The sequence below is a fragment of the Dermacentor variabilis genome, chromosome 7 (assembly GCF_050947875.1).
Source record: "Dermacentor variabilis isolate Ectoservices chromosome 7, ASM5094787v1, whole genome shotgun sequence".
Lineage (NCBI taxonomy): Eukaryota > Metazoa > Arthropoda > Arachnida > Ixodida > Ixodidae > Dermacentor > Dermacentor variabilis.
The window spans coordinates 177,499,047-177,524,577 of NC_134574.1; the positions used below are offsets into that span (position 1 = coordinate 177,499,047).

The window sequence follows — 25,531 nt, forward strand, 5'->3', positions numbered from 1 at the left end:
GGCAAAGAAAAAGAGCGGTAGGACCATTAACCCGTCCAACAGAAGCAGTTGCCAATGAAAGTTTAGTCTGCTTAAGCCACAACCCAAAGGGTTCGCCTTACTCTAAAAAGTAAATGCATTCAAAAACAACCCTGTTTTCCTTCTTCCCACAACTTCTTCTCCCCCTCCTATTTCCACGTGGTCAGTGACGGCCTCAGCAAACACGCCAGGCTCGCACGATTTATTGAGGCCATCTCGAACCTCAGCGGCGTTTCTAGCCAGCAGGGGGCTCGGGCACTGGTGTCACAACACCACGTACCGCAGTCCCCCCTCAAGGTTTTTCCGCGTGTAAAAATAATGACCGTTGGCGGCATCTGGGCTCGGTGTTCTCAAGACGACATTCTCCGAACGCGATCTCCGCATGCGCACCGCGCCTGTATACGGCGCGCACTGCAAGTTGTCACTCGACACCTCGCGGGCTCTTCTCAGCGCTCAAAACAAGATGCACGCGGTTGCCGCCCGTATGCGTAGGGGCGTGGACCCCCGTGGTTACGTGGTCAACACGTGGTCAACATTGCTAGGCCCCTCTAAACATCGGCGGCGTCCCTAACCAGCACGGGACTCGGGAGCCGGCGCCACAACACCGCGTGCAACCGTCCCACTCATGACCATCGGCGGAATGCCAACCCAGTGCGCGTAAGACTGCGTTCTCCGAATTTGTTCTTCGTATCCGCACCGCGCCCCCAGGCGCCCGCTGTGTCTCGTCACCCGACACCACGCGGGCCGTCCAACCCCTCAAAAACCGAAATGGTTGCTGCCCGGACGCGCTAGGAGTGGACGCCTCCCTATTCACAAAACACGTGGGCAACTCGCGGCACTGCGAATGTATATACAAAACAATCATGCAGCCCTACACCGCCCATTCTGCATGTTCGAGAAATGAGCGGCCTAACAACTGTGAATCAGTGTTTTTCCTGTACAGATACCTCAACGCCTTCCCAGCCCATTTACTTTCTTCCATATTCTTCAGTCGTTCTTCATAATCAATTTTACTGTGGGCTTCCCTCACTTCAAAGCTAGTCCAGTCCATATTACCCCGCACAGCTTCATTTGTAGTCTTCCCGTGAACGCCCAGTGCGAGGCGTCCCACTGACCTTTGGTGCTCATCGAGTCCTGCTTGTACCCTTGATTTCAAGCAAACAACCGCATTTCCAAAAGTAAGTCCTGGAACCATTACACTTTTCCACATACCGCGGAGCACCTCGTACCTCTTGTAGCCCTATAGCGCTCTGTTTCATTATGGCTGCATTTCTCTTCCCCTTTACTGTTATTGTCTTTTCCGGTGTTTCCATATATCTATTGCCTTCGCTTATCCACATACGAAGGTATTTATACTCGTTTACCTGAGTTATTTCCTGGCCCTGTATTGCCACTGTCTGTTCACTGTTTTCATTGAATACCATAACACAGATTTTCTAACACTAAATTTCAAACCTAAATTCTCGCCTTCCTGTACACAGATATTAGCCAGACGTTGCAAATCGCTTTGCTTGTTAGCTAGCAACACAATGTCGTCCGCATAAAATAAACACGGAAGCTGCTGCTCTACTACTGTACCCGCCTGTTTGTATGAGAGATTAAACCCGATCTTACTTTCTTCCAGCGCCCTCTCCATCCTCACCATGTGTATCATAAACAGCAGTGGGTATAAAGGGCACCCCTGCCTCAGTCTCTTGTTGATATAAATTTTCTCCTCGCTCCTCATTCCTTCCCATTCAACGTAAACGGTGTTTTCTAGGTAAATCTCTCTCAAAAGCTATAGACAATTGTCACCTAAGCCTTCTCCTTCCGGAATATCCCACAAAATGTTGCGGTCTACGTTATCATACGCTCCTGTAATGTAAAACCCTTAATATCAGCACTTCTGCGTTCCTCTAACTCTTTATTCTGCTCTGTGCAATTATTTCCGGTCCACAAATACGTAACGCCCAGCCAAGTTTTTTTTTCCACTCATTGTACCTGATAACCAAAGATGCTCTTCACATTTTGAATTTACTCTTTGCCAATTGGCTGCCTGATAGATGAGCATTCCGACTCTCCCTCCCTTTCTTTCCGACTTAGTTCTCTTGCACACTTCCCAAACGTAATTCTCAATCACTGACGGCTCTTCCGAGTCTCTAAGGTGCGTTTCTGTAACCACATACACCCCTATTTGTTCTGTACTTAACTGCTCCTCCATCTATGCCCACTTTTCCTTTCTTCTGCCGCCCTGCATATTTATGCAGCCTATTGCACTTCGAGTACTCTTTCTTGCTTTCCTCCGTTTTCTGTTATTGACAGCGATGCTATTCTGGTCAGTGGGACGCCTCGCACTGAGCGCTCACGGGAAGACTACAAATGAAGCTGTGCAGGGTGATATGTGCTGGACTAGTTTTGAACTGAGGGAAGGTCGCAGTAAAATTGAGTATGAAGAACGACTGAGGAATATGAAAGAAAGTAAATGGGCTGGGAAAGTGTTGAGGAGGAGGAGGAGGTGGAACTTTATTATTGCAGAAACTGTTGCGCGGTTTATTCCAGGGTGGTGCCCTCTGACAGGGCTCCACTGGCGATCGCGGCTCGCCGGGCCTGGTCGAGGGTCGCCAGTTGGCTTCCCAGGTCCAGTTCGGAGAGTCTCGCGGAGTCTCGTGACTCGTTGCGAAATTGCGTCGCCCGGATGGTCGGTACATTCGTGTGTTATGTGCGCGAGGGTTGCTGTGTGGTTGCTACACCAGGGACATGTCCGGGACGTATAACTCTGGGCAGATAACTCTGGGGGACCTCTGGGGAGATTGCGTGTATACGAGACAAGTGTGGGTATGTGTTAGTTTGCAGGCGGCGCCAGCTTGCCTGGAGTTTATTGAGAGCTTTGTGTGGGGGAGCGTATTGCGTTCTTCCGAGACGTTGGTCCTGTAGTATTTGTTGAGCTGTCGTTAATAACTCGTGGGTCGCTCGTCGGTGTGTCGGGGACTGAAGAACCGTGTGGTCTGCCGCTGGGCTAGTGAGACCTCGAGCTACGCAGTCCGCCTCTTCGTTTCCCCGCAGGCCTTCGTGCCCGGAGCACCAGACGATACCGTGGGCCCATTCTAGTGAGCGACCCAGGATTCGAATGGCTCGTATAGGGAGCGTTCCATTCATGTATAAACGACACGCCGCTTGTGAGTCCGTAAGGACGCGGGCGGACCTTCCCTTGCTCTCGGCGTCCCAAAGTGCGAGAGCGATCGCTGCTGCTTCTGCTGCTGCGCTGCATGTGGCACGGATGGAGGCAGAGACTACCAGGTTCCCCTGATTGATAACGGCGAGTGTGTATTTGGGCCCGGAACGTGGCGACAAGGGATACGGGCTAGCGTCCGTGTAGTATGTATCTCGGTCTCTGAAGCAGCGTTTGTGCAACATGCGGGCACGCGCTGCTCTTCTCTCATGATTGTGGATGGGGTGCATGTCTTTGGGGATAGGGTCTACTACAATGTTCTCTCGATAGTTTTGGATGGCACCGAATCCCTGAGAGACTCTGCTGCAATGCGCGGAACAAATGCCGCTTACGGAGAAATTCTCGGTGTTGATCTTGCAATTCGATACGCCGTCCGTGTTCCTGAGGAAGTGTATATATTGACGGACTCGCAACAGACATGCCGGGCGTTCCTATCAGGACATGGCATCCCGAGAGCGGCGCACCAAATTCTCAAACAGATCCCGCAAAATACACGAACCACACCTCCCCGCATCCACTTACTCTGGACCCCTGGTCATACCTCGCTGCCGCGTAACGAACGCGCACATGCGGTTGCCCGAGAAATTTCCCTCCGGGCGACTCGGCGTGGTGAGGCGACTAGTTCAGAGTGGGGGGATCCCTTGCTCCGTTATAAAGACATACTCCGTCATTATACACGCATTCGTCGCACCCACGCCGCACCACCGCCGTCCTTCTCGCGGGAGGAAGCAGTGGCGTTACGCCAGTTACAAACCGCGACTTTTCCTAATCTTGTCTCTCTCAATAAATTATATCCACACTGTTATGCAGATCGTTGCCCTGGCTGTGGCAGCTCGCCCAAAATCTTCCACGTCACGATTGAGTGCACTGCAAACCTCTTTCCTCCATTGCCAACTCTCCTTTACCCCCTACGCAACAAAGAGCTGTGGGACGATGCCCTCCGCGACGGACCTCCCGAGGTCCTCCGAGCAGTGATACAACGGGCTCGAAACATCGCCGGAATCATCTTAGGGACCCTGGACTGAGGGTTCCTCCCACACTGCTCTCGCCATTCAGATATTATTAATAAAGATGTTTTACTCTCTCTCTCTCTAATGTGGTTAGTCAAGAGTTGTGTTTCTTCTTTGCAGTACTGAGGTGTCAGCGGGTACCCTAGCCGATGAAGAAGGTGTCTTCCCTGTTGAGTCTTGTTGAGGCGCTCCCTCTGCGCTATGAGCGTGGCACTTGCTAACTCCTCAAAGGTGTTGTATACACTTAGCGCTAGTAATTTCTTTGTGCTTGTGCTTGACGGTAGCTGTAAAGCCGTTTTATACGCCATTCTTATGAGAGTGTCCATGCGCTCTGTCTCGCTTTTGCGCTTGACTTGATACGGGAGTGCGTACGTGACACGGCTGATGACGAGGGCTTGTACCAGTCTTAAGATATCGTCCTCTGTGAAACCATCTTTGCTGCGCGCTACTCTGGCGATGAGTGATGCGGTGCTTCTTATAACGTGATTTAATTTCTCTGAGGCTACCTTTATGCCGTTGTTCTCCTGGACGTGCATACCTAGTGAGCGTGCGGTCGGGACGCGCTTTATAGTTTGCCCGGCAATCTCGAGATGTATTGGCGGGGCTCGATGTTCCTTAGTTTGCTTGGGCCGGGACTTGAAAGTACTCCGACTTGTGTGGAGCACACCTCATTCCTGCTGTGGTTAGGTATCACTCGATGTGTCCGATAGCTGTGAGTAACGTGTTTTCTCTGTCGCCGTATGAACCCTTGGTTGTCCATAGGGTGATATCGTCGGCATAGAAGGCACATCCGAGTTTTGGGATGTTTTCCAGTTGTAAAGCAAGTTTTCTAAATCCGATGTTGAAGAGGAAAGGAGGTATTATTGATCCTTGCGGAGTACCCTTCTGCGGTAGCTCATATATGTCTGATTGTAGGCCTGCTATGCCGATGCGGGCTTTGCGGTGGCTGAGAAAAGCCGCGGTATAATGGTATACTCGCTCTCCGCATCCTATGGCGGCGAGGCCATCTAGGATGGTTTCGTGTGCTATATTATCAAATGCTTTTTCCACGTCAAGGGCTAGGAGTATGTTGTTGTTGCTGCCTGGTTGTGGGTTGAGGACCTCTTCCTTGAGCAGGAGGAAGACATCCTGTGCTGACATGCCTTTCCGAAATCCGTACATGCAATTGGGGTGTAGTCCATGTTCTTCCATGTGTTGTTCTATTCGAGTGAGTACAATTCGTTCAAGAAGCTTGCTCAGGCAAGACGTGAGCGAGATCGGTCGTAATTGATCGAGCCTGCGCGGTTTGCCCGGTTTGGGTATAAGGACTATGTGAGCTGTAGTCCATTCCTCGGGTAATGTTCCGCCCGGTGTCCATATTTCTTCGTTCAGCTGCTTCGTAAAGGCTCGCAGGGTTTCATCACTTAGCTTTCTTAAGATGGCGTTGGTGATCCCGTCGGTACCCGGTGCCGTGTTTTTCTTGAAGCTCTGTGCTGCCGCGTATACCTCCGCATACGTGATGGGTGCATCAAGTATCTCGTTCGGAGGTCCCGGATATTGAGGGTATGGTTTCGGATGCCCGGTCCGGATTCCCGTGCATGTTTGCTGTAGTTCCTGTAAGAGTTCATCCTGGGTTCCCGGATATTCGCCAACGAGTTTTTGTAGGGTTGTGTTTGTTTCTGTTTTCGTATTTGAAGGATCGACGATGCTGCGGAGTATGTTCCACGTCTTTTTGGTGCTTAGCGTGCCCTTAGGCGAATCGCAGAACGTGCGTCTGTACCTTCAGGGCATAATTGCTGGCCTGTTTTGTGACGTTTGATATCCTAAGTCTAAGTTTGCGATTTAGCTTCTGTTTGCGCCATCTTTTTGTGAGGCCTCTGCATGCTTCCCATAAGTGTATCAGATGGTTGTCGATTGCCGGCGTGTCGGTATCGGTTCGGTATACTTTAGTGTTAGCGTCATATAGTTCTTTGATGCGTTGGGCCCACTCCTTGATCGTGGTCAAGCGGCCTTGATGTTCCGGGAAGGGCGGACTTGTATCCAAATCGAGCTGTTGCCTCTCCCTAAACTTAGGCCAATTTGTAATTTTGGCTTTCCCTAGCGGTCGGCGTAGTTTGGCCGAGGCGCTGGTGATTTCGATAATGTAGTGATCACTACCCAGCGAGTCGTCTAGGACCCTCCAGCTTGTTCCCACGGTATCGTTGGTGATGGTGAGATCAGAGGTTGTGTCCCTGCTGGCGCTGTTTCCTATTCGAGTAGGCGTACCTGGTACAGTAATTAGAGTGTATTCGTGGGGCTCTATGGCTTCTGGGAGCTTGGTGCCCTTCGTGTCTGCTTTCGAGTAGCCCCACGTGTTGTGCTTTGCATTGAAATCTTCGGTTATAATTAGGCGATCGCGGTGTTCCAGCATTCCCTGTAGGTGCCGGAACAATGACGCGAAGTCAGCCTTTCTGTCGCGGGTGGGACTGTATACGTTACATACGACTTGTTTAGGTCTTCCCTTCTTGACAGGCCACATCGTGGTGATGAGATGTGGGATTTCCTCACCGGGGAACACTGTGAGGGTTGTTGCCAAATCTTTGCGGACGAGCGTGGCCACCCTACGGTAGCTGGGGTCGTACTGTATCTTATACCCCATAATTGGCTTCGGTTGCTCTCCCGCCTCTTGCAGGTAGATAATATCCAGGGGTACTAGCGCCGCCTGTATGTATAGCGAGAAGGATGCGTGCTTGCTTTTAATGTTCCTACAGTTCCAAGACCAGATCGTGATGCTTTCGGTTTCCATTTGAAGTTTACGGGCCATGATGGGACTTACAGGGTCTTAATTGTGCTGTCTGTGTCGGCAGTTAGCACGCTACCGTCATCTGTCTGAGAGGGTATTTTACTACTTTTTCGTTTACGCTTGGGTTCCTTGGTTAGGGATTCGTTAACGTATTTCTTTAATTCTTGGAATTCCGCAAAAAAACTGTTGAAATTGTTGCTGTACTTGTATTAATTGTTGTTGTGATTGTTGCAGTGCTTGTTGCAATTGGACCTGGGTTACCAGGTTGCTCTCAGACGGTGAGTGCGCCTGAGGCTGCTTTGGCTGTGTTGTTTGGGGGAGGGGGGCAGTTGTGTTTGTAGTGGCGGATGTCCGGTGAGAGTGCTTAGCTGTGGTAATTGAGATTGTGGCGATCGCTCACAGGTCGCAGCGTGTGCCGATTCAAGCATGGCCACTCTTTTCATTAAAGTTTCGATTTTGTGCTCGTAGTCGGTTAGACGCTGTTTTTGCTATCTATTTTCCTCAATGACTCTCTGGTATTCTGGATTTTGTGTGATCGGTGTGGATGTGTTTCGTTGCTTGGGAGAGACGACTTCCGCCCCAGCTTACCTCGTGTGAATGCTTCTGCTTCCTTGCCGGAGGCGACGGGTTCCTTTTAGGTGTCGGTGGTGCCCGATGCTCGCGGCTCGGTTGCGCCGACCGGGAGCGGGATTAGGAGCGGGAGCGTTCCTCGGTATTGACCGGCCGGCCGCGAGTGTCCCCCCTGTAGGTCTCTTCTTCGTCTTCCGAGGCGAACCATCGTGGGGCTTTCGACTTCATCGGGGCTGATGATGGTGTGGGTCGGGGTCGAAGCGGTTTGAGTCGCTGCTTGCACGAGTGGTCACCGGTTGGGTGGGCCTCCCCGCACGAGGCGCAGTTTATCTCGTATTTGTGTCCGTCGGTTGGATTAAGCAGTCCGCACAATCTGCAGATGGGTCTATCTGGGTTTGGGCACACGTCGGTACGGTGGCCCTTTTCCCTGCAGATCCTGCAGACTTGAAGCGTCGGTCTAAATGGATAGCAACGGAGTTCACCTACGTAGTAGTACACAAATCGTGGTAGATGGGGACCAATAAAGGTCAGCGCTTCAGTTTGAGTGGCACCGATCATCCTGGCTGTAAGGATTTCCACGCCTTGTGTTCTCACTCTGAGGTGGGCCATGAGGGTTTCGGTGGTTGTGTGCAACGGTATTCCATGTACCACTCCTCTGAGGGTGCCTTCTCCTTGGGTGGTGTATGCGCGCAGTGCGTGATTTCTGCCGCTAAGTGTTAAGGTGTGGATGTGTCTTGCTTTTTCGGCGACCTCTTCGTACTGGGTCGATAGGATGGCTATGTTGGATCCCGGGTTGATTCTCAGAATGAATTTGTCATCCGTGAACTCGTTATGGCACGCGTCGATGATCGCTCGTGCAAGTGTATGAGTGAGCACATTTCTTAATGGCAGACCTTGATTTGGACGAATGATTATTTTGTAGTCATTTTTCGGAAGTGGTGGAGGTCTAGCGACTCTCCGCGTTGTTGATGTCTTAGTGGCAGTTGTGGAGTCTTGGGGCTTCACACTATCACGTCGCCTCTCCAAGGCTTCTTGCTTGCGTTGCTTTTGTGTTCGTACTGATTGCCAATTGAGATCTTCTCTCACGGTGTTATGGTACAGAGTTTCTTGGCTCACCGGTTCGGTAGTCTGGTCCATGCGTTCTTCTTCGTGTCCTCCGGAAGTTGTATGGAGGGGGTCAACGATCGTAGTCGCTTCGTTCACCAGTGCCGTCGCGGGAATCCCCGTCGGCGAAGCGAGCGGCTGCCGCCACCGGCTAGGGTTAGCGGCCCACCAGTGGTGACGAAACTTTCAAGAATCCACCTGGGGCCCTCGGTGGTCGGATTTCCACGAGGTTGGCGTCGATGCGGTCCTTATAACGTTAGGAAGCTGGTGAAAGCGTTTCGTGTCGTTTTCTGTTGAAAACACCATCAAAAACTCACGAAACTACGGAGCCCGACGCGAGCCGGTGTTGACACTGTGGTCTTCTTCTTCTTCCCTCCCAGTGTTGAGGTATCTGTACAGAAAAAACAATGATTCACAGTGGAGGAAAAGAACTGGGAAGCTTACCAGAAAGTATTACGGCCCGTAGGGTGGGCTACACAGCAACGAAGAACGTCAAGCGGAAAGTCAGAGATGCTGAAATAATATCGTGGGTGGCGGTAATGGAAAAGAAACCTGCCATGAGTAACTACTTAATAGGAAAAAAACGAAATCAGGAAAGAAACAATTTATGATAACTCAAAGGGAAGCTCATTACTTTTCGAAGCGAGATCGGGATGCCTGAGAACACGCACCTACAAAGCGAGATATAAGAAGGAAGAAGAAGCACGTGCTTGCTGCAGTAAAGCTAGGGAAACTATGGAGCATGTTTTATTAGAATGTGAAGACGTCTGCCCAGCGGTCAATTTAGGCACCACTGGCCTCCTTGAAGCCCTTGAGTTCAGCGAGAGTAGTGGAAAAGTAAACATTGCCATTTGTAGGGCGCGTTGGTAAACTGAAAGCATATTTAGCGCCAGCAAACAAGGACGGAAGGGAGACGACAACGCAATGCGCTAACTTCAACAACTTGATTTTTAGGAAATACACCTATATAACCCATGCACAGTGGCGCCACCTTATCCAAATCTTACTCATCCAAAAAAGCCGTCTCCTTATCTAACAAGTCGATTGAAGGGGCACTAACACACGTATCTCTATTCCGCCAGATAGCCTAAGCCTCAATAATCTCTCGCACGTCTTTATCTTTGTGCTTCGGAAGAACCCGGCAAGGAAGGTAGCTTTGTTGTCCTCGAGGAAGGTGACTTTAATACGAAATCCTGCTCTGCGATTGCCTCTGTGTTCGACCAGTGTAGTAATGTATCTCTCAGGAAAATCAAGCTAGAAGCAAAGGGTGTTTGTAAGAAGGCAGACCTTAGTCAGTTGGTTCGTGAAATTGACAACGCGAAGTCTGGTTGCCTTCAAATTATGTTTAGTGCGAAGACGCACAAACCCGATTACCCCTTAAGGGTAATAGTTTCAGAAACAGGGTCAGGCAGAAAAAGTTCGCTCTTTTCTTGCAAGATAAGCTCCGAATTCTTAATATTGATGACCCATTTTTGGATAGGAGCTCTGCAGAAATCGTAGATTTCCTGGAAGAAAATTCTGACAAAAGCTTATCGGCTTGCTCCATTGACATAAAGGACTTTTACTACTCCTTGCCTCAAAAGAAACTAATAACTTGTGTGGAAGAGTGCATAGACGAGTATGGCGTGGTTTCGCTCGAAAATTCAGCCGGTTTGTCCGTTCAGGGCTTTTTAGATATGCTTAGTTGCTACCTTCACTCTACATATGCAGCATGGAATGACGACATATTCATTCAAAAGCAAGGGGTTTGCATCGGTTCATGTTTGGCGCCCATACTAAGTGACATTTTTCTAGCTCACCATAACAGAAACCTGTACAGGGTGGTTAAAGTTGTCAGATACGTTGACGACTATCTCGTTCTTTTTGAACCAGACGCACGTTTTACAGTAGGGAAGCTTTACGAAGTTTTTTCTGCAGGCCTTAGCCCACTTACTCTCACAATTGAAGAGCCCACCAATAACGTGCTGCGTTTCCTAGATATTCAGCTCGAGTTCATGGAACGGCACACGTGTTGGGAGTGCCCTGTAATCGTATAGGTCAGCCCACTCGAAGCTCGTCAAGAGGAGCATTGCCAACTTATGCTTTGGAAATGCTCTAAAGAAGTCTTGCCACCATAAGATCTATACGAGTCTTATGGATCAATCGGGAAGGTTATCAGCAGCAGGGTTTCCGGAATCAGTGCAAGTTTCGGTCGTCGAGGGGCTGCTAAAAAGGTGCAGGTCAGATAGCACAATCCGGAACACGGCAAGTCAAGGGACGGAATGTAGAAGGAAGGTAGCAGTAGTGCCCTACCTGCATAGAACGGCACATAAACTTAAGAAAATGGCTAGCCGGGTGGACACAAAAGTGATAGTTTCCGCACCAGAAAAGCTGCAAAAATATGTCGATTAACGGACCCGTACCGTAAGCCAGCTGCCGGATGCTCTACGAATCATCGAAAAGCGCCAGTGGGATGCGTAGAAGCTGTTGTATATGAGCTTCCGCTGTCCTTTGGGAAAAAATACATCGGACAGACAAGGAGATGTCTTAATGACCGATTACGGGAACATTGCCAAACTGTGAAAAATAAGCAATGCGGTCATCTGTCAACCCACTGTCAAGAATGCGGCTTTGCGCCGGTGTATGGATCCTGCCGGGTTCTTGCGAAGCACAAAGATAAAGACGTGCGAGAGATTATTGAGGCTCAGGCTATCTGGCGGAATAGAGACACGTGTGTTAGTGCCCCTTCAATCGACTTGTTAGATAAGGAGACGGCTTTTTTGGATGGGTAAGATTTGGATAAGGTGGCGTCACTGTGCACGGGTTATATAGGTGTATTTCCTAAAAATCAAGTTGTTGAAGTTAGCGCATTGGGGTGTTGTCGTCTCCCTTCCGTCCTTGTTTGCTGGCGCTAAATATGCCTCCAATGTAAACATGTCCGCTATAGAGACTAGTAAGAGGCGATTGGAGCATTGGTGGAAGTAGGGAAACGAGAAAACACGGAGGCGTACAGAAGCAAAGTTCGCAATAGGGGATCAGAAAATTTGGATGTGGGAGTTCATAGTGTGTGTGTGTGTGTGTGTGTGTGTGTGTGTGTGTGTGTGTGTGTGTGTGTGTGTGTGTGTGTGTGTGTGTGTGTGTGTGTGTGTGTGTGTGTGTGTGTGTGTGTGTGTGTGTGTGTGTGTGTGGGTAGGTAGGTAGGTAGGTAGGTAGGTAGGTAGGTAGGTAGGTAGGTAGGTAGGTAGGTAGGTAGTATATTGAGGCAGTGTAATAGCAAGAGCTTGGTGGCGCAACCCATCAACTTGCTGCTTGCAGTTTGTCTGAGTTCCGCGAGCCAGCAAAACCAGTGCAGCACTACGCGATAACTACTGAAACGCGAAAGCGTTGGCGGCGCGGAGTGGAGCGAAAACAAAAGCTTTCGACCGCCCGCGTCGTTGTCGAGGGAAATTTCAATGATTTCTTTTATCTAAAAGTGAAACAGAACTGGTCAAGTAGCATTTTATTTCTTCTTGTAATACAAGGATGTTTTATGGAACGAGTGGTTGAATACTAGTGACGCAATTTAACTGAGGAGTGCTTTCGTCATCGGGCATTAATTAAAGTACTTGAGTGTCCCGGGTGAGTCTCTAATCATGTCTTGCATTTACCTCAATTTCTTCATTATTAAGGCTCTGTTCGCGATAATATGCTATGATCGAGACGATCAGCTCTGGGCCGTCCAGCACGTCCTCGAGGCGCTCAAAAGGCACGGACCCAGCGAGCCGGCAACGTCGAGCGGAGCCCCGCGCCGAGTAAACGGCGACTTCGAGGATGACGTAGGCGCACGTCGGGGCGCGCGAGCGCCCAACTGCAGGCATAAAGTTGGCTCCAATCTGTTATGTAATCGCTAGCGCCCCCTACGTTTCCCTCTGCTAGTTACGCAATAAACCATAGAGTTACTATACTGACTCTAGAGGACAAGCTACCCATAGGGCCCATGCATTGAAATCGGGAACCGCAAGAGCGCCGCCATGTTGCTACGCGCCGAGGTTGCCAGCTCCTGAGACGCTTGCTAGACTTGGTGACAGTAGTCAGTTTTAATCCGGCAACCGTAGCAGCGTAGCAGCATGGCGTCTCGCTTGTAGTGTCGTGACGTGTGGGTGCAGCCGTGTGTTTGGGCTTTATAAGTTCGTTCTTTATTCTATGTTGCGGGGCGGTGTGGGTGTGGTCCATGTTGACCGTACAGGTGGCAGTTATGCAACCGAGGGATGATCTTGTTGAAGTTTCCGGCGGTATGCGGTTTTCAGCGGTCACGCCTGTTGCAGGAGTGTCACTCGACGAGGTTACGAGCTCGGAGCTGTGGTCAGATTTCTCGTTGGCGTTCCGTAATTCTCTTCGCACGGGCGCGGTACGTTGCAAAAGCCGCTTTCGCGATCTATCGTCGCGACGATAGATCGGGCTTTTTTATTATTATAAGCACTGATCCAGTTGGGGTAGGGCACATGTAACCTACAAACGGAAGTCTCAGGAGAGCACCTGAGATTATAATAAAGCAGGCGGCGCAGGAACTCCAGGGCACCCAAGGGACAGTGGGGGGATCAAAGCTCGAAGCAGAATGATACGTAGGTTGGGGCCGCCGAGGCAGGTGTGTGCCAGGGAGTGTTCGCACGGACAGCTCCCCTGGCACGCGCAGCAGTGCCTCGCAAGGTCGAGATACCTTAAAGGCACCTGCGCCCATGATCTTTCTTTTGCCTCGGTGCAGTGTGCACGATTAAAGAGACTAATATGGAGGGCATCCGGTGCAGTCGCGAATGCGTCATGACAAATGTAGCTCGTGTCGCCTCGCGTGTGCAGTAATATCAGAGTTGGTTGTGTGAACTTTATGCATAATACGCTTTGTTACGGTACCTTAACGCAATGGGTCTAGAGGACGGTGTTGGTACATTTTTTCGTACCGCCCTATTCCTATACCCCCTACTACAAACACACACACACACATACCCCCCTCTTTTTATGTATACATACAATTCCTTGCCATGACGGATGCATAGCCTCCTTTATTTTTGAAAAATAGAGGAGGCTATGGACCAATTGACCAGTTCAAGTTGTCAACTTTTCAGTAACTGTCATAGGAATCACTGTATTAAACACAATTCCACGATCGGATTGTTTACTTTCATTTTTTGTTGTAACACTGAGGACTACATAGAACTTTATTTTGTATATGTGAGAGAAGTATGTGGATATCACGAGCTTAAGCCAATGTGCGATACACAGACAAAGCAGCTGCTACACAGACACAGCTGCATGAACTGCATTGAGGGCCACACAACACATACGTAATTAAAGGTGCAAAATATAGGGGGAAGCTTCAAAATACGCTCTGTAGCACTGCAAAGTGTAACATATATTGTATGTGTACAATAAATGTTCAAAAATACAATGCATCAATGTCCCATTTGCCTTCAAGTTTATTATCAAGTTCAAGTTTACTGAAGTTTATTATGAGCATATGTACAACAGGAATCTACTGACACACCCGCAGTCAAGGTGGCTGTTCGAGGTGTGCTGGCTGTCTCAGTGTAAGAAAAAGAAATTGGGTGAATGTCGACACCAGTGCCACTGCTTCTTGCCTCTGACCTGCACATGCCTCCGCAGCATCTTTGTGCACAAGTGTGCTGGCGTGGCGAGGCGTAGGAGTCATCCGAGAGAAAGAGTATCGTTTACATGGAGAAGTGGCTGTTCACATTGCCTGCCGCTTTCCCTCAAATGTTTCCTTTACAACTAGGGTGACACACCCACAGTCAAGGTGGCTGTTCGAGGTGTGCTGGCTGCCTAAACGAAAGAAAAAGAAAGAAATTAGATGAATGTCGACACCAGTGCTATTGCTTCTTGCCTCTTACCTGCATTTGCCTCCACGGCCTCTTGGCTTGCGGAGTCTGTATGAGGGAGCTGCTGTGGCTAGGCGTAGGCATTGTCTAAACAAAAAGAAAAGGCCATTCAAATGGGAAATTATTGAAATCAATGCAGTTATGTCTGCTTCTTGCATTCTTCTTGCCCAAAAATTTTCAAACATGGTGTCCAGTACACACCAGGACTTTGACTGCTTCTGCTTTTTACCTGCAGGTGTTGCTGCGAGATCCTTAGTATGGCTGCGTGCAGCATTGTAACACTTGGTGGAGGCATTTGAAGTGGTAGCCAAAAATATAAAGAATCATCCTTGTCTGCACAAATGCTTTCAATTTCTAAATGCAGTGGTAACTATCACTATTAGTGCAAGGCCCCCCACATCTATGCGGCAAGTTCCATAGCTCGAAACTGAATTTTTCCTTTCGTGTTTCACAAGGCGTCTGATATGTCCACATTAGATGTGATGTGTTTATTTTTATTTATCCCAGTGTGGAGAGAGCATCATTAAACTGTTTTTTTATTTTTGCTTGTCTTGTTTTTTGGTTTATTTCTGAATTTATCAAGCACCAGTCTCATGATGCTAAAATGACTTATGTAATGACAATCATAGCTTTTGTTTTGCAGAAAAACAACGCATTTCCTGACCCATTGTTTGACATCCCCTCACTCGCATAATCTTGCAGAGTATTCTACCTATATTGACTTGCTTGACCTCCACTAAAGAGTTGCATTTGCAAATACGACTCTTTCCTTAAAACCATTCGACACTTCTCATAATTTCTGTACCTTGGGCTTCGATACTCTGCATTCACCATTTTTGCTTGTTTCTGACTAAAAATGTCTTTTTTAATTTAGAGCTTAAATTTTACCTTTGGAACACACGGAAGGGCTTGCCATTGCATATCTGCATAAAAGGGAAACATGTTTCATTAAACATTTGCAAAATCCAATTGAAGATTGATGAATGCAGCTTGCAGTGTGATATGACTGAATGAGCCATAAAAGTAACTCATCTCACTTGGTAAATTACAGCACATATTAGTGTGATGTGCAAGATACGTTACACTAACGTGGTGGGTTCTCTTGCTTATACAGCAAAATAATCGGTGCGCGAGAAAAAAATTATCTTTGCATACCCCTTGTACACACTGATTTAAGGAGAGTGAGCTGGAGCTGTCCACATGATCTACTTATTTTACCTGCGAGTATGGTCAACAAAAATGTGTCCCAGCTGCTTAGTGGTACTCGGGATTATGTCAGTGTTGCATATGTGCCTGTTGTCTAAAATAATTGAATTTTGAAAATGCTCGCAGGAATCCGATGTGCATATCTTCAGTTTATGGATACGTGTAAAAGACTCAGCATCAAGTGCAAGTGAACGTTCCCGCAGGCCCGGAGTCAATCATGCAAATAGATTCGCTGCACAAATTTGTGACCAGAAAAGATATTCCACATGAAATGGCATGCAGGGAAGTGTTGAAAATATTGCACAGTTAATAAAACGCCTACGCTATTAATATGTGGGTTGATGCACTCGTTATGCAAAACGGAGGTGAGGCGTGCAGACAGGACACAAAGAGTAGAGTATTTACAAGCAAACAACACGAGCGCCGCCCACTTCTTTACTCTTGTGACCCGTCTGCACGCCTCACCTCTGTTTTGCATAATGAATCCTTACCAAGTAGCTGAGCTTTCTGCCGTTCTAAGTCTCGATACACTCGATTTTGTCCGCATTAGGCACTCGCCTCTTGATTACTTCGTGGCAGAGAAATACTCGGCATCAGACTGTTTGTCTGCTGTGGCCTTTGTAGAAGCATGATTGTTCAAAGTGCAACAATTAAACAGATTCTTTGAGTTGCTTGCGACTTCGCCAGTACAATTCCGGTGCGCTGGTCCGCCTGTCCAGCAATTTCCTACTGAAGGGAAACCTGCAAATAAAAACACCGCTCCGCATGCAGAAAAATGCTCTACTGTGACGCTTCTCAAACGATTGTGATGCACCACAAGAGCTGCCTACTGGCGTGATATTCTCAACAAGGAGATACATTCGTTTACTTACATGTCAAGGTATATGCCAGAGCACTTCGGTGGCACACAAGGCACGAGTGTGTGTGCCATAGCGTCCGATGTCGACGCGCGATCGCATGTCAAACCTAAACTGTACGAAACTACTACGCATCCAAAAAACAGATTCGAAACCGAAATTCGTGTCATCCTTTATTGCAAGAATGCGTACATCGTGATTTACATAAGTCGCGGACTTAGCGATCGCTTTCTGTAAACTTAATATTAACGTACCACCTTCATAAAGCCATCAGGTATGCGTTTTTAGATGAGAAAGCATAAGGTGACCTGTACTTGCTTTCAGCTCTTTCGATAGTAATTGCGCTGGCCACATTGACCAGTAGCAACAGGGCGGCGCCCTAGAGGTTCCCACTTTTCCGGCCCAGCTTTTCCTCTAGAGTTGTTCTACTAACTCTATGCAATAAACGCAACTGCCAACTGGGGGATAGGCCAGTGCTCATTCAATCCGCTCACCATGGCGTCCGTTGTCCTTTCTCTTATCAGTTGTAATCCGCAGTAATCAAGATGTAACAGATATAACACAATCCAATCCAATCGCGATAATATTGACGCCTTAGAGATTCTCGAGCACTAATCTATCACTTTAGCTTGACTTAATATGAGCCTTTAGTGTCCCTTTAAAACTCTTTCCTTACCATGGCACTAGGCGTCGATCACCGGTGAAACTTTTTCAGCGCGCTTTTTAAAAAAAAAAACGCTGCGCCCCTGGACTAGTGGCGCCATCTCAGTGATTATATATGAAGTAGGGTTTCCGTTTCCGCATGGTTGACATTTCTACCGCGCGGCGGCGACCTTTAAAAGGCGCGCGAGCTCAAAGGTTGACTACGAGCACTTGAGCGGCGGCGCTAGGGTAGCAACCCTGGGGAACCAGCGCTGGAGTTTTCACGGCGCCTGCAGCGCCGCCCTGGCGGTCAGAACGTGCACAATGCAGCCTCCCCCGCGGACGAAAATTGCGTTGCGTGCCCTTAAAGTCGAAGGAAAACAAAAGGGCGCCGACGATACTGTTGCGTATACAAGTGCCACAACTAAGTCGGGATGAGGGAGGATGTATCCTTCTGCGTCTTTCCATCTAAACCCTACGAACAAGAACGGAGGCGGCGTTGGATCCAAGCAGTCAGGCGAGCGGAGTAAGCTCCCGTCTTGTCGCCCTGTCAAGCGGTGTCGGGCTGGTTTCTAAATCAAATTTTGAGTGTATCCTTGGTTTATTCGATAGTGAAGACGGTCAGCCATGGCAGATAGTACCAAACAGCAGAAGCTGCTGTCGGTATTTCGTCGGAAACAAAATGAGCAATAGCATGCACCATCCGGCATATGTACCATTTTTCCTTCGCAATGCCACCGCCAAGCCCCTTCCAACGCCACCGCACCAAGTGAACGATACGAAAGGTAAAAATTATCCATTCATTGCCAAGAATTATGTAGGAGGCAAGCTGCCTTGTAATACGAGTTGTATGCGCATAGTGCCGGCGCACGCGCGACTAAGCCACCTATGTGTTTATAAATATGCGCATGCGGATGAGGACTCGGCGCTGAGATGCATCCGGCAAATTAATGTAATTAGTGCTAAATGTAGCCAGAATTGTTACGGATCAAGCAGCCGAGCACTCAAACCTTTGCTTGCGCGAGTCAGCTGATGCGATAAAGCTTTCTTCTCCATTGACTGCTGTGGCGAAGTAACATCAGAATTTTTTATGTCTAGCCAGAGAAATATGGAATATCTTCCGGCCAACTAATACTTCCGAAACCATAGCGCAGCACGACCGGAGCCATAACTGCTAGATTTGCGAGGCAGGCAGCCACGCAAACATGGCATCGATACACGACGCAACCGTTAAAGAAACACACGTGCTCGCCGCGACGCACTGTGAAAAATGTATAAAGCTTAAAAAGCTTCTTTCGTCATTTCTTCACTTGATGGCGCTAGCTTCTTTACAAAAACTCCACTTGAAGCGGCGCGAAAACGGAAACATACGAACTATATTACGGCTGCGTATGCGAGTGTCGTCTGGTTGTGTGGCTGGAATATGCCGCGTTTCGTCGCCAGGGCGGCATGCAACGCACTCTTTTCGACGCGCCGCCTATCCAGCGCTGGTTCCCCCTAGCGCTGGCGTCGACGTCCGGAACCGCACGCGCTCGAACGATCGCAGTTTCGCTTGATCCCGACGATCCGGCAAGTGATCTTTTGGACTCATCGAGCACAGATGACTCGCACATCGATGTCGCGTCGTCGTAGTTCAGCTCAGGTGAGGAAGATGCACCCGATCAGCCGGGAACATCAGCTGTTACCCGCAGGTAGGTTTCGGATTCACCATCCGCTTTGTTTATGGAGATTTAGAGCCGGTTCAATTGACCTATTGGTGTCTAAACTGTTATTTTCTTTATTTATAGGGTGTCCACTTCATTTGGACAAGACGTGATTCCACCAGCTCAAGGAAGCGTGGAGTTTCGACCCCAGAGAGATCCGGGCATTGACCTCGGTATGACGCTCCGCAGCAGTCCTAAGCGGCTATGCGAGCGCTCGATTTTTTTCGCCTTTTCTTTACGGCGGAGGTCATTCACGTTATTTGTGCAAATACCAACAAGTATGCATGGATGCACATCCTCGAGAAACCGATCTATAGCGAAAAGGATTGTTCGTGCAAAAAAGTAAAGCGGGAATGATGAAGTTAATCGCCCTACTATTGTACATAGGAGTACTGGAACTGCCGCGGCTGCATTTGTATTGCAGTACATCAAAATTGTTTTCCGGGCTTGTCCCTCCAAACATTATGTCAAGGCGACGTTTCACTACATTCCTGGCCATGCTGCATATTTCTGACCAGAAACCAACAACGGCGCTGCCGCACAGAAACTAGACAAGGTGTCCTGGCTTCTTCAGCACATCAACGACTGCTCCGCTTCATTGTTCCAGCAGTATCGCGAAATTTCCGTGGACGAAAGAATGGTAAAATCCAGAGCGCGGTCTGGAATTCGGCAATACATTAGAGGCAGAGTTGTGAAATGGGGCTACAAATTGTGGGTTCTTGCGGACCCGAAAACCGGTCACACCATCCAGTTCATAGTGTTTACAGGTGAGCGTGAAAAAACTAGTGCCAATGGGCTGCCTTTTAATGTGGTAACTAAGCTTTGCGACAACTACTTTGATTGTGGGTACATTATCTATATGGATAATTTCTACATTTCGACCTCTCTTGTGCACCTCTTGGAACGCAAGACACTAGCGTGCGGCACAAAGCGAAGAGATCGCCGGGGATTCCCCACAGAACTGAAAGGTGTCACTTGGCAGAGGAGAGCTAAAGGAGGAGACATCCGCTGGCTGAGAGACATATCTTCAATGGAAAGGCTGACGTGTTGTGCATATCGTTAGCACTCCACACACAGCTAATTCGCACGTGCTTGCCAAAGGCGAGAAAAGAAGGACGGGAAGTGGCAACAAATCTCCATGAAAAAGCCACAGCTCATTGACGAATATAACGCCGGAATGCTTGGAGTCGATAAATCGGACCAGCTGATTGGCACGTACAATGTTTTGACGAAATGCGTCCGCTGGTGGAAAACGTTATTCGTCGACTGCATCGACATCGCAGCTGTGAACAGCTATATTGTTTTTCAAGCGTATCGCACGCAGCATCCCCAAACATTCGAACTTTCTAGGCCTTCTCGATTTCACCAGCTGGACTTCAGGGCAGAACTGATTGGACAGCTCCTAGAACTAGAGGACACAGCACCAGTTCCTGTCCCTCCCTCGCCAGCTGCACCACGCACAGCTGTACAGCACAAGCCTGAAAGAAAGGACGTCCGCCGGAACTGTAGGAAGTGCTATGAGGAAAGAAAGTTGAACACAAGACAAATGTGTTCTGTCGCACATGCAATGTGCATTTGTGCTTCACAACTCTTTCGTACTCTGTCATATATCATACGCCGCTGCCATGTACAACTGGACGCAGTTTCAACTCAAGAAGCTTGACGCCGCGATCAAGAAGGTTGTTAAAAGCGCATTGGGGCTCCCAATTCGAACCAGCACTGCAAGTCCTGGCTGTCCAGTACGCCCGTGATAGGGCTAGGAGGCTTGACCTCCCGGTCCCAACATGGGACTGGCCAGGCAGGTGGCAACACCTTGTACAGGACAAGAATAAAGTTTTTCCTCCTCCTCCTCCTCCTCCTCCTCCTCCTCCTCCTCACAACGAGAAACTGTTTCGGCGACTGGAACACCAATCTGGCTGAATAAAACATTTATGGCTCCAAAAGTTATTGAGGTGTGACTTTCAATTTTGCTGTGATATTCTGCTATGGAGTGTTAGCTATATTGTATCTGCTGTGAGCTCTGCAGAATTTTTTACTCTGGAAATATAAGTTGAACATTAAGAAAGCTTGCGGTGAATTTCATTAATTATTTGTGTTCGCAAATTCTTATTACGCATTTTGTTGTAACAGTTCTTTTTTGGAAACGTGCTTTTGCAATGTGCATTTAGTACACGCGTTTTGCTATATAATATTGTGCTATCAGTTAATATTTCCCTTGAAAAAAATTCGTAAGTAGGTCCAATCAAGAACTTGAATATTACACTATGCATCTTGTAATTTTTCGCAACTCAAAGAGTACTTAATGCATGGGTATAATCTTTTTAAAGAAATGTTGCCTGGTGACATATCCACAATGTGTTTATTTTAGAAATCCGGCAAAATATTTTTGCCAGAGATATTACTCCTTACTAAAGAATGTGTTGAAACATTCTCGTTTTATATTTTTGTTCAAGAATTTTTTTGTGTGTATAATATTGTTTGTATTATTTAAAAATAAATACTATTTGAAAGCAGGTTCCTTTACAATCACTTTTATGTACTGCGTGACACTGTAAACTTATAGCTGTTGCACAAAAATTCCTAACTAAACCATGCAAAAACAGCCAATCTCCCCGTAGTAATGAAAGAGTTAAAAGCGAAATGTCTTATCTTGAACGGTTTGGCAGATGACGCATTATGGTCCTTGCGGGCATGTCTGTGATTTTCCTTATATTTACTGATTTTTCAGTGAATAAAGATAGATGAAGTTGGCGGTTGTCATGTGTCGTTCTCCCTCTCATGGTCGTCTTAGTTGGCGCTGTTCCTAATTCAAGTATGTACCATCTATCTCAAATGAATGTTGTTCTTTCCCGGCTTTCTTGCCATCTATTGCACCGCTTTTTCTAATATAAATACTATAGTACTATATTACTATAATAATGCAGAGCACCTGCCTTCTATCAAAAACCGATACGCACAGGATCTAAATCCTTAAAACGTTGCAAAGTAATTCTCGTCAATGTTTTAAAACCAATTAATGCCTCACGGACTTAAGGTATGACATGTTTTCGCACCTGTTCAACCACGCGGCCACGCTCTCAGTTTCCTGCCCAAGCAATATACCCGATACCAAAGCACACACAGTAAAACCACTAATAGCTATTCGTCTTACCACTTCCAAGCTACCATTTAAAGGCTGTAAAGACTTAAGGTCCCATCCAATTGCACATGTTGAAGCACGTGGCGCGAAAGGACGCTCTGACTATCCTGCAAAATCAAATGCACACGAAACACACCCGCGCTTACGAAAAAAAGATACAATAAGAAAACTACCCAATTAATATTTAGAGGCAAGAAAAATCAGCAAATCAAAAATAGAAGCAAGCTCAAAGCATGCACAAAAGACTTATGATTTCGTTGCCTCCAAGGAGCCCTGAAAAGCACGTCCATTCGCCACAAAAATCCCACAACACATGCACGACTGCGTCGATTGTGCACAATGCCCTCTGGAGCTCCCTAGCCGTCGCCACTTTAGCTTCTTGACAGCTGTAATTATCCGTGAATTCCCTCATAAGCATTGCAGAAACTGCAGCGCTTCCCTTTCTAACAAGGTGCGAGTCCTGAGAGGACGTACGTAGAACTGTATGGAGGCAGAAATAAAAAAAGGCAGTTCCCATGCAAGGTGGGGGGGGGGGAGGGTGGATGTGACGTGAAAGGGCAAAGAAACCCCACTATGATACGACGGCGGTTGCGGGAAAATTGGATAGGTTTAAGTTCAAGGTACGGTACAGCACGTTGCTGCCATTTTAGAAAAATAAACATCATGCAAATATGTCAAGCGGACAAGCGACGCAGGGCGTGGAGAAGCAGAGCCGCAATAATTAAAGCGCGCCGCAGGGTCGAGGCCAGACTACGGAAGCGGTCGACCGTCAAATCAACACTTCTGTGCCCGCCGCGTTAGCTCCGCGGCTATGGCATTGCTAGAGGCCGTGGATTTGATCCCAACCGCGGCAGCCGCATTTCGACGGGGGCGAAATAGACAACGCACGTGCACTTAGATTTTGGGACACGTTGAAGAACATCGCAGCGGCAAAATTAATCCGTAGTCCGTCACTACGGCGTGCCTCTTAATCCGAATGCGGTTTTGGCACGTACAACCCCATAATCCAAGTGCAATATTTCTGCCACAATGCGATGTGCCATGTGAGGCAATGGCTATGCTCAACCCTCTCAGCGGTTATGAAATATGGCGCGCAACAACGCCTCAAGCAAACAGCTCTTGTGTACTACACAGACAAACAACAGTGGTGCCCGCAAGGTAACCTTTAACACCAACTCACCACTCTCGTGTCAAACGTTGAAGAAATTGAGCTTTAGCCGTCAACATCACCGCTAATTGTCGTCAATCAAAGCATCCAGCATGAAATGCTTCGATTACATCGATTCCCACAGTGCGTGGAATCTGCATAATATTTATTTATTTATTTATTTATTTATTTATTTATTAAAATCTTTAAGCACGGTTTTCTTCTGATTGTTTCTTTCCATCACAGAAAACTTTCACTTTTCAGCTACAACGTTCAACTGGTAAGCTCCCTCATTCAAAATACGTGAAGCAGCGGGCACTCACGCCCGATTTGGCGACCGCTGTGTCGGACACACTAGAGAGCTTTAGTATAGCGTAAAACGCTTGCGTTAGCGTGCGACGCAACGCTAACGCAAAGAAAGGCTGCACTGCGCGGCACAAGGCAGTGTTTTAGAATAGCGGAACGAAGCAAAACGCTAACGCTAACGCAAACATATACGGCGCCATCTAGACGTAAACACACAAAGTAGTGGAAAGCCAAATCCACACAAAATGTCGAGCTGATCCAATGCCGAATCCGCAAGTGTGTCCCTAAGTCAAGCTTATCCAAAGCCTCAATCGCTACGTTAATTACGCATGTATGTCTTTGGTTTCAGTGTTGTTATATTGAGGGTCGCGTTACACCGATTATTCTTAGCATGCCGCGATCGAGTGTTCTGTAGGACCCATATTACCTGTCCTTTTTAAGTTGGGATGATATAGATGCCCTCCTGCTTCGGGAACGAGAGCGACCGCGCAGGTTGTACGTGTCCTCAAGAAGCGGCCTGCTCAACATCGAGGCCATTCCGGAAAGTACGTTTCGCCGGCTATTTCGCTTCCAGAAAGCGGATTTCCCACTTCTTCTCAGTGCCCTGCAGATACCGGAACATGTGACGAGCACTCAGGGAGTGCGCGTCTCGGGCTACGAAGCGCTGTGCATGTGTCTGCGAAGGCTGGCGTATCCAAACCGGTTATGTGATCTCCAGGAATACTTTGCGAGGCACTATTCCGTGATTTCAAGTGTCACAAACAAAGTAATGCTCCATGTAGAAAGCAAGTATGGCCTTCTCCTAGATGACCTCACCTTTCATCAGTGGTTGACGCCCGAGAACTTGGAAGCAATGAGCGAGGTAAGCGTTCCTCGTTTGAATGTGATATTGTTTTCAGCAACGCGTGCTCCATCCATGGTGCCGCAAAATTTATCTCATCTACGTAATGTTCAGTTATCTCAGCCGATTTTTGTTTCTTTTCTGCAGCATCACCGTTTGTTCTTTCGTTTACAGGCGGTTCATCGTAAAGGTGCGCCTTTGAAGAATTGCTGGGCCTTCATAAACGGAACGGTTCGGCCCATTTGCAGACCGTCACAAGATCAGCGCATTTATTTTTCTGGGTACATGCCTTAAAATACCAATCGTTAATGTGTCCAAACGGCTTGATATGCGAGCTGGATGGCCCGTACCCCGGGAGCAGGCATGATGCTGGTACGTTATCGAGTGTTCGTATATCTATTAGTAAGTCAAGATATGAATATATGTTTACGATATGGCAACCCTATAAGGGTACTAACCAGATATTACAAAGAATTCAGAACGCAGTTAAAGTGTGCATTGAAATTTATATTGAAGTTCATATTGGGGGGCTTGTGAGCTTTACGGGAATGGTTTCTGTATTTTTATTGGCCCTTAAGCACCACTAGCCAAACTTATTTGTGTGTGGTCTAATCGAAGCTCTTTTTTGTTTACTTATGTTCCTCGTTATGTAAAAGAAAAAAATGTGTGCAACTCATTTTACCTGTGCTTAACATGTTTGCATAGTTGTCTAATATGCACATGGTAAGGTAAGCAGGTACCAGGGTGCAGTACCTAAATGAAATAAGTTTGCCTACATGCAATACTTTTTTTCTGGGACCTTTTGTTAGTACCATATGATCCCAATTATGAAGTGCACAGACCGGGTTTCAGTTGCTTCTCTGGCACGCATCTTGTACTTGTGTTTCATCGCAATAAACTTGTTTATTTCAATGGTTATCCGCGTGTTTAATTTCTGCTACTATGCGTGTTTTCATGCTTCATGTGCAGGGATCCTCCGGGAGAGCGGGCTCTATGAAAAGCTTGAACAGCTGAATGGAGACAACCACCAATTTGTCTTGTATGGCGACCCTGCCTATCCACTCCGTCAGCTACTCATGAGACCATATGGGGGGGCAAGGCTAACAAAACAACAGCAGGATTTTAATATTGCTATGAGCAGCGTCAGACAGTCAGTTGAATGGGGGTTTG

The 25,531-nt window shown here is 47.8% G+C and overlaps 1 protein-coding gene and 1 long non-coding RNA gene across 6 annotated transcripts in view; one reads left to right on the forward strand and one right to left on the reverse strand.

Annotated features, from left to right (window-relative positions):
• LOC142588542 (uncharacterized) overlaps positions 1–25,531 on the forward strand; it is a 320,432-nt gene that overhangs the window by 224,929 nt on the left and 69,972 nt on the right. The window lies entirely within an intron of this gene.
• LOC142588538 (uncharacterized) lies at positions 14,083–16,998 on the reverse strand. Of its 4 annotated transcripts, none has more exons than XR_012829734.1 (3): positions 16,599–16,995; positions 16,218–16,467; positions 14,083–15,443 (listed from the first exon to the last, which is right to left on the reverse strand). It is a non-coding gene; the product is annotated as an uncharacterized LOC142588538 (long non-coding RNA). The 4 variants fall into 4 exon arrangements; XR_012829733.1 differs by lacking the exon at positions 16,599–16,995 and having other exon boundaries at positions 14,083–14,464; positions 14,533–15,443; positions 16,218–16,583; XR_012829732.1 differs by lacking the exon at positions 16,218–16,467 and having other exon boundaries at positions 16,599–16,998.